At 45.2% G+C, this 9,544-nt stretch overlaps 1 protein-coding gene across 4 annotated transcripts in view; it reads right to left on the bottom strand.

Moving 5' to 3' along the window:
• ANKRD6 (ankyrin repeat domain 6) overlaps positions 1-5,600 on the bottom strand; it is a 91,440-nt gene extending 85,840 nt beyond the window's left edge. For 3 of the 4 annotated variants that reach the window (XM_039568564.1, XM_039568561.1, XM_039568563.1), the window contains exons 1-2: positions 5,505-5,600; positions 4,994-5,126 (exon numbers count right to left, since the gene is read on the bottom strand). The gene's annotated coding sequence lies outside the window, so the exon portion shown is untranslated. Of the gene's footprint in view, positions 1-4,993; positions 5,127-5,214; positions 5,307-5,504 lie in introns of those variants that run through there. The other variant, XM_010404214.4, reaches the window with a different exon arrangement.
• Positions 5,601-9,544: the final 3,944 nt, after the last annotated feature.

The following is a 9,544-nucleotide window of genomic DNA, read 5'->3' on the forward strand; positions in this document are numbered from 1 at the left end:
TGAGTCTGCCATTCATATCAATACTTAAACCATAAGCTTAAAAATAAACATTAAAAACCACCATAAACTTAAAAATAATTTTTAAAAAAGCACATGGAAAGAGCATGGCCTGATTTTACACAGAAGCTGTGAAAAAAGAACAACACATATTAAAATGCTCTAGGGTATATCACCGTGTCCCGCAGCCGTAGGGAGGAAGAGAGAAGATCCAGCAGGCAGAATTGTGCAGCAAGATTGATTCATTTAATTATTTTACAAACTCTTTTATAGACTTTTTTCTTCATAGTCTAATTTGACAAGGATCAGCCACCCCTTGGGTGATTAGCTAAAATCCTAAAACACCCATTGTCAAAATATTTTTCTACTATAGTATAAACAAGGCTTCTCAAGGTTGCAGGTGTTTCATTGGTTACAGAACTCTGGTACCTCTTCTGTGAGAGAGAAAAGTCTCTCATGAACTTAGAAAATAGCAAAAAAATTCTTGCTAGTAGCATTTTTGTATCCACAAACACATACTTGCAAGAATTCAGGAGCTGCTGTAAAGTCCAGAAAAACCAAACTGATACGAAAGTGCTGCACTTTCAAAATCTGGATTTAAACCAGAACAATAACGTCAATGAAAGACTGTAGATGTCAGGCAGATATTCTGCAGCCAGAAGACAGACACCCTCCATCCCTCTTGAAAGACTTCGACCAGAGTCTAATCCCGAAAGTGCTCAGACAGAAAATGAAGGAAAATTACTCATATGTAAGCTTTACAAAATACTAACAAACTAAGTTAAGCAACAGATCTGCCTGGCAGTTATTAGAGCAATTATTTGAGACAGCAGTGATACAGTGAAAAGATCACATCCTACCCAAGACTCCAAACCAGCTGCAACTTCTGCATCTGTTGCACACAGACATCAAACTCTGAATACAAGTAAAACATATCTAAAATGATTCACTCTGATCACTGTTAAGAAGCTACTCAAATATTAAGGTCATATATAATTACCACACATTCACAGTGCTTTCTTAGTTTATAAAGCTGGCACTTTTCCTCAGTGACTGACCCATCCGAGACAATTTAGGGCATTTGAACTCAGAAGTGTATTGACACAATACAAATAAACTAGCAACAGGTCTTCCTAAGATGTCATATTGCAGATGCTGTTAAAACCAATAGAAAATATTCCTGACTGGCTTAAAGCAATTGGCATCTCAAACTGGAAAAGGAAATTATCCCACTGCAATGCACACACAATGAAGATGCACACTCTTAAGGAACTAATTTCCATCAAATCCAAATGCATTTTCCATAGTGCAAATGAAAATGCTTTTGTCCAACAGCATGTCAAGACATGCACACAAAACCTGTATCTTCAGCGGCTCACTTCACAAAGTGGATGGTGCTTAGGTGGGGAAGGTGGCAAATCATGAGAGAGAAAGGGAAAATAAGGGATAGGCTGTTAGGAGAAGCTTGTTTAAATCCAGGATTTGAAGGAGGTATGATTTCATGATTTGAATAGTACTCCAAATATGCTTTTGAACACAATGTAAGAAAAAAAGCCTAGGCTTTTCTGACATAGGAGTATATAAATATTTCTTCAGGATTACAGCAATCCCACTAGGCTACCTATGCCCAGCACATCACACCCCAGCTAGCCTGTAGCACCAGTATACTCCATCTGGCTGGCATCCATACCAGATACTTCCATCCACCACTTTCCCACAGACGTGCCCAAATCCCATCCCTAATCACAGCCAGATTCCCCCCGTGGCTGTGGCTTGGCTGAGATGCACCTAGGGTTTGGAGGACCAGCAGTGGGTGTGGGGAGTGGGAAGGAAGGAGCCACGGAGGAGAAGGCAGGAAGATATGAGTGCTGGCTGGAAGAGAGAGTCTTCCTGTTCATTCTAATTAATTTCATGTCACACATGGCAGGATCCCTGACAAAGGATCAAAAGTAAAACAGTGCAAGAGCAAGCCAGCAACCTACAGTCCTGCATCATACCATGAGCTACCTATGCATTCGATATTGCATCAGAAGTACCTCACTAAGGCTACCAAGACAACCTCCCCACAACTGCATAATGCAAGAATTCAAGCTGTTGTACTGTATCCATTAGGCCATCCAATGGGGATTCATTTATCGCAACAGGACCTCTTCCTCTTTCAATAAATCCAACTAACTGTTAGTGGTAATAAGCTAGATTAATAATAGACAATAAGCTCGAAGTCCTGTGCAGCCTTAATGCCTCATTTATCACACACCTCTCAAAAATGTGTCCTGAATTGATGCTCATTTCATCACCGTTTTTTTTTATAGCATTCTTGACACTGGTATCAAACTACTGCACACCAACAGTATCCTTCCTGCTTCACTCCCAAGACACACCTCCAACTGGACCTCAGAGTTTTCCAGAGAACAAGAAAAATACCTGTCTGGCCAAACCAGCACCACTTTGAATACAAAGCATCACTGTGTCATGCACAACCTGTCAAAGGAAGCAATACACAGAGAACATCCCAGTCACAGGCAGTATCTCAACACTCATGCATTTGAAAGCTATGCAACAAATAAGTGAGGACTCCACACACTTATTCTGACTCTTCCTAACTTTGGAACACCTGCCTTCACAAATCCAACAGTCTTCCGAATGGCAGCATGAGATAAACCAAACAGGGACAAAAGGAGTGGAAAAAGTTTAGAAAGAGACCAGTACACATAATTCAGTGACAGATCAAGCAAGACCTGGGGTATTTCAGGATTTCACTTTTCTCACAACTGCTGTCAATGAACTGTAACAAACTATTCAGCTGCACTTGCTGTTAAACAGGGAGTGGAGTAGTCAAGTGAGAAGCAACTAAGCTGTTCCTAAAGGGCTCACAAGTTAGCAATGGTATGGAAGAATATTTCTAGTACTGTACTTCAGAAACCATTCTGGAGATTTTGGGGTCAAAATAGCTGCATAGGAGGCAGGGAAGAAAATTAGCCCCTTGTTGTTATGAATTAAGGTCTTTCTGAAGTACAGCTCTACACCCTCTATTTTTGGCTGGATCATTTTTGAGGAAGTCACATATTTCATCCCTGAATAAACAAAAGTAACTAAAAATATTTATTTCAAATTTTTATTTGCCCAAAGGAATTACAATAAATTTATGTCTTTGACAAATATATCTCCCTGATCAATCTTGCCAATAAAATAGGGCACCTCAATTGTGGTTTTAAATAAAATACTTCCACTATGGACGTGTTGTACTGATATATCTCTAAAAATACATAGAGCTGTGAATTCTCTGCAACTTCATCCAAAGTCCTAACTGTTGAGGGAAAAAGAGGAATTGGACATCTGAAACTAATGAGAATAAATATAGTTGTCAGTATAATTAATTTAAGAACCTGAAAGTGCTTTACAAATGTTCATTGGTACACCACCTATCCAAACCAATAAGCATTGTTCATCCTGTTGTACAGATTTAGCGAATAAGGGGCAGTAAGGTCTTTTTTTTATACATCACAAAATTACTCACTGGCAAAGCCAAACAGAGGTGAAGGTGAAGCTGAAGACATGTGGAGAAATGCAGCTTGAGGCTCAATTGCTCAGTACCACACCCTACAAGCACCTGATTTATTAAGAGATCATTCATCTCATCTAGTCCAAGAACATAGTAAGTTTGATAATGTGAACTCCAGAACGTGCCACCTGTGACAGGGCAAGATGCTAAGCCTGGTGCTGCAACTACAACAGCCAACATGGGAGCCCCATTAGTGCAGACAACTTCACACAATTTCTGTTCCCCAAAAAGACCTCTGTGAAAAAATCGTGAAGGAAAGCACCTGCACGATCAGGAGGTTATCAGTTTATTTTTTCCCATCATTTACTGGCTGTTCATTTCTAGTGTTCAAAGCCAGTCTCCTATATGAGGTTGGTAGCACTGTCTGGGTAAATATTAAGGAGCAGGGGAAAGTGAAAATTTTCCAACTGAATACTATCACAAAGGTCCTTTTTTATTTTATTAGGTTTTTTCAAACAAAAAAACAAGGAGAAGAGCAGGGACGTTACTACTGCTGCTACACAATTCCCATTTAGCCTTGCAGACTAATAGGTCCTCACGGACAAACAGGCATACATCATCTATCTACATACCAAGCATCTAAACAATTTATGCAGCCACTCAACTGTAGGTTTTGCAACATGCAGTGTATTTAACTATATTTTTAGTATTTTCTGCTCAGAAATTATTACGAAGTTCTGAATGAGAGTCATTACACCATGTCTTGTGGTCTGCAATGCAACTACAGATCTTACACGTAATCACACATCTCCAGAAACACTTTGTTTTCCACCTATCTAGAGAATGAAGATTACACAATACTTGGAACTTGAGCCTGCCAAAATAAGTTGTTATAAAACTAGCTGCGCAGCCTGACACATCACCTTGAAAGAAAGTAAATAACATTCTCCTCAGAATAAACCATAGACTCAAACAGTCCTGCCAGGGGATCGGATCCATGCCTAACCAGTGCTGCATAAGAGTTAAGACATAGTTATGCTCCTCTGTCTTTGGACAGAGGCGGACTTACTGATCTTCCCAATTACTCCTTTAACGTTGGTAGTACATTCTAGGTTCATTTAAATAACTCATGGGGCAAAGATTCACTGATGCACCTACCAACAAGCTACTTTCTAACCTCTCAATGTTTTCCCTGTGAACAAAAGGTATTCAGTAGCAGACAACATGTCCTTTTGGTCGTGTCTATTGCAGAAATACCAAGCAGAAACCCAAACAGTCACTTTGCATATAATTATAAAAATATGAAGATATTGGTTATGCCTTTTTTAAAAAACAGAGCACTGTCTACAGCCTATGCTATAATGCACACAACACCCCAGGGCACGATAAGCCCTTTATTAATGCTTGCAATAAAAAGAACACTGCAGAACAATTACATGCCGTAGCCATGGATTTCCACAATTAGAGCTCTATCAGCAGCCAGTGTGTACTCACAAGGTGTTGAGACCTCAGGGGAGGCTGATGTTTGCAGCAAACTAGTGGAAATATTTCCAGTGGAGCTTTCAGGTGATGTCAACAACAGGAAGGATGACTTTGAGCCAGATTTCCATTTCTCATCAGACGCGCCCTTGAAAGTTGGAACAAGAGCGTTAAGACTCCTCATTTTCACCCCCAAACCTGCAACTGAACTCCTACGTCGACACAGGCTCTTGTACCTCCGCGGCACACCGGAGGGTCCGTGTCTTCCCAACTTGGGGTCCCTCCCCGGTCTGGAGTAAGGCAACACTTTCACTACTCAGGTGCGGGGCATTGGCTTCGCCGCGGTCGTCCCCGTCCCCGTCCCCGTCCCCATCCGTCAGCCCCACCACAGCCCGGCCACCTCCGCCATCACCTGTGCGGCCCCGCCAGAAGCGCCCCCGCCCCGCCCGGCCCCCGCCGCGCTCCCCCGCCCCAGCGCAGCCACACGCAACCCGCGGCGGGGGGCGCGGGTGGGCTCCGCGCTCACCTGCGCTGCCCCCGCGGCACCCGCTCCCACCGGGCCGGGCTCGGCACTGCCCCTCCAGCGGCGCCTCCGCCGCCGGCCGGGGCTGCCCCGGGGGTGGTGCCGCCGCCGCCGCCGCCGCTCCGTGCCCGCTGCGAGGGCGACACCGAGCGGCCGCGGCGGGCGGGCAGCGCCCATCGGCCCGGGCCGCCTCCCGCCCCGCCGGCGGGCGGCCGAGCCAGCACGGAGCCCCGCGAGGAACGCAGGGCTCTGGCTCCACGCGGGCTGGACGCTCTCCTGGACCGAAGCTCCTTTGCAACTTGATTATGGAAGCTCATAACAATTTGCGTAGGAGCAGAAGCGCTACAAAGCCACAGAATCACAGGTCCAACCTCCCTGGTTAACCGGGGTCGTCCTAGAGCACGTGGAACAGGACTGCGTCCAGACAGCTCTTGAATATCTCCTGTGAGGTAACTTCCACAGCCTCTCTGGGCTGTAAATAAGTAAATAAGTTCTTCCTCATGTTCAGGTGGAACTTCCCATGCATCAGTTTCTGCCCATTGCCTCGTGTTGGAATGGCTGAGACCACCGAGAAGAGGCCGATCCATCTTCTTGGTACGGTCCCTTTAGATATTTATACACAGTAGTGAAGTCTCCCCTCAGTCACATCTTCAGCAACCAAGCTCAGCTCCCTCAGCCTTTCCTCGTAAGAGAGCTGTTTCAGTCTCTGAATCACCCTCCTTGCCCTCTGCTGGACCCACAGCGGCTACATGTCCCTCTTGTACTGAGGAGCTCAGAACCGGACACAATAAAATTTCCCCAATTTCGGGCAGGCTAGATGCCCTTCCCTCCATCAGGGAGCCAGTCAGCGGGCTTTGAAGTCTGAGCTGAAGGTCAGAGAGGGACGCCTTGAAAGCTGACTGTGCCTCCTTACTGCCTCACCCACCCCTCCAGCTACCACAATATCCCTGGGACCTTCCGCTCACCCAAGGCATGTGTTTGTATGGGCAATTATGGGTGAATGTCAGTAATTCACAAACTGGTAGGGAGGCAAGTTAGACAGGACCATCTGTAGACGCTGGTAGAGGAGAAAGGAGTTTGTATGAGTAGGCTGAGTAAAATGATAGAAGTGGGACTGGAAGAAGAAAACAGAAAACAAGCAGCTGTTCCCCATACAATGCCTGGTCGCTTTCAAAGGCTCTTTCTCTGGCTTGAAGGCATTCTCAGGATGCCCTAAATGAACTGATGCCCTAAACAAGCTAAACAATGAAGTATCACAGCCACTTCCTAGTTATGTCATGAATACATTCTTTTGAATGTTTTTTCAGATTACTCTATTTATGCCTTTTTCACTAAGCAATTACTATGGTAGTCATCGTTCTGTAGCAATAGTCATACCACAGGTTTACATCAAAACCCTTGGTGCTCCCCACAAATGACTGACTGGATTTACTGTTCTGATGCCTCCCTGATCTCAGCAAGGCTTTGTCAAAACTCCAACATTAATCTGAAGTCTGGTGTCATTACCGAAGTTAAAGAGTAGTTGCTAAAACACATAAAAACGCACTGTGATTCTTCGCATTACAATTCTGTTTGCTTATTTCCATATTCAGGATAGGCTTACTTCATGTGAATTTTATTTAATTTGATATTGTGCAAAATTCTAATGTAGGAATAGAAGTATTTCTGTGAGTAACAGTTAATCTGTATGTTAAATAAGTTCCATATATGTAAAAGTTTGCAGAACTATTTTGGTTATGTTTGATCATTATGATTGAGAAACGAGATGTTACCACGTTGTAGAAAAAGGCTTTCTTGGCACTGATCTGTGATCAATGTATTTTATGGAAATTTTCACTCTTTAACAGGAACAGGATAAGACCCTATCATGATCTTGCAAACCTAGATGCAGATAGGCTCCTTGATTGCATGGATGTCAGTGGGACCATTCCCTGTGCTTAATTAACATTAACCTTTTCTAATCCAGACAGTCCGTTTTGTATTTTTCTGGATTTTTTTTTTCTAGTGGGAAGAGAAATGAATGAAACAGAAAGTATATCATGTCTATGAACTACAGCTCTCCATGGACACAGTCACATCTAACACTGTACATGTCATATATGCAAAGAATCAACCTCTTATTTACCTGCCCCTACTACAAGTCCTGTGACTGAAGGCTGGGTGCTGTTTCATTATGTGCACCCAGCTTCAAAGTCAAGTGACCTGACTAAAGAAAAAGGAGAAAAAGGCCCAATGCAGAGGGGACTGAAAACAACCTGGTGGCAAAAGGACAGAGGAGGAGCAAGTCCTGAGGCTTATGTAGAGTCCATGACATTATATTGCCAAGGGATTGGCAGAAGTTCCTCAGCCCTACTCTAAAAACCTATCCGGCAATGGGCCTGGAGTCTACATGGCTTTGAACCTGAAGTGGGAAGAGCTGCATTGTAACCAGTCCTCTTTTTTAAGTTTCTACAGCCTGATTTAGTATTTAATATATCCAAATTATTCTCTCTCTCATTGGTCATGTTTCATAGCTCTTTGTATAGAAGAAACCTAATACAGACAGATTTCTGGGCAAGACCTAATATCCAAAGCTGGCCTTGAGACCTAACAGCCCTTTGTGCGCATAAGAGGTCAGCTGGTGTGTGAGACAGATGGCCCTTCATTACACACCTGGAAACTCTCTTCCTCTTTCCATCAGTTTTCAGCAGGCTAATGCCTGCCAGGGCTGTCCCAAGACACAATGCTGAAAACGTGACTGGTAAAAAAGTCCTGCTCCAAACCTAAGTTCTAATTTCTTTTACAAGGTTTAACTTTGAAACATTTCCCATAATCTTTTAGTACATTGTTAATCTGTTCAAGCAAAACTTCTAAGCAGGTTGATCAGTTGAGAATAAAGGCAGGCATTTCGATAAATATGTATATTAATAGACAAGGGGGATTTCTCCCGCCTCTGAACAGACCTGTACCTCCATTATCTCCAGTGGGTTAGTGCAAAACAGGTGGGAAAAAATAACCAGCTGCAGGGAAAAACGTGGAGACTCCAAACAGAAATCTAATCATTATAATGAATGCAAGGAGGGAGAACAGGACAAGAAGAAGTAGTAAGAGAGAAACAGAAACACAGGAAAATTTGGTGTTGGTGAATAAGGAATTCAGCTGCCGGTCACCACAGTGGGCAGCATGGGATAACAGCCAGGGACTAACACACACACTCTGGAGCTTAGACTGGTGAAAGACACACTGGTCCCGCCCAGGTCCCACAGTCTCCCACATGCTGAAGGTGTGTAGGGGTGATGCAGGAGAGTCCCGAGTCCATCTTTGGGCTTTGTGCCGGGTGAGATTGCATGACACGACCAAGAAGAGGAGGCTCAGGGGAGACCTTATCACTCTCTTCAACTACCTGAAAGGAGGTTGTAGTCAGATAAGGGTTGGACTCTTCTCCCAGGCAACCGGTAACACAGAACGAGAGGACATAGTCTTAAGCTGCCTCAGGGGAAATTTAGGTGGTACATTAGGCAGGAATTCTTCACAGAGAGGGTGATTAGACATTGGAATGGGCTGCCCAGGGAGGTGGTGGAGTCACCGCCCCTGGGGGTGTTTAAGGAAAGCCTGGACGTGATACTTAGTGCCACGGTGTAGTTGAGATGGTGGTGTTCGGTCATAGGTTGGACTCGATGACCTCAGAGGTCTTTTCCAACCTAACTGATTTTATGACTCTAAGGGTTCTGAGCAGGGCTGCTTGTAACAGAAGGGCCAGGTGCCATCTCGGTGCCGCTGCCTGGCACACCTGGCCACTCCGCTCGCCCACCCACGGTGCCCCGCACGCCAGGAGCAGCGCCTCGCGTGTGCACCGCTCCCACGGGTGTCCCTCGGGACAGCAGGGCCGGGGCGGGCGGCGGCGGCGCCGGCAGTCCCGGACCCGCTGGTGAGCCCGGAGCGCCTGGCTATGCCCCGCCGGCGCTAGGGTGCCAGCGGCGGGCTGGGCTTGGGAGCGGGAGCGGGCTCGGGCGAGCGCGGAGGCCCCGGCGGCCCGTGACCGGGCGCGTCAGGTGACGCGGGTC

The sequence above is a fragment of the Corvus cornix genome, chromosome 3, assembly GCF_000738735.6.
Source record: "Corvus cornix cornix isolate S_Up_H32 chromosome 3, ASM73873v5, whole genome shotgun sequence".
Classification (NCBI taxonomy): domain Eukaryota; kingdom Metazoa; phylum Chordata; class Aves; order Passeriformes; family Corvidae; genus Corvus; species Corvus cornix.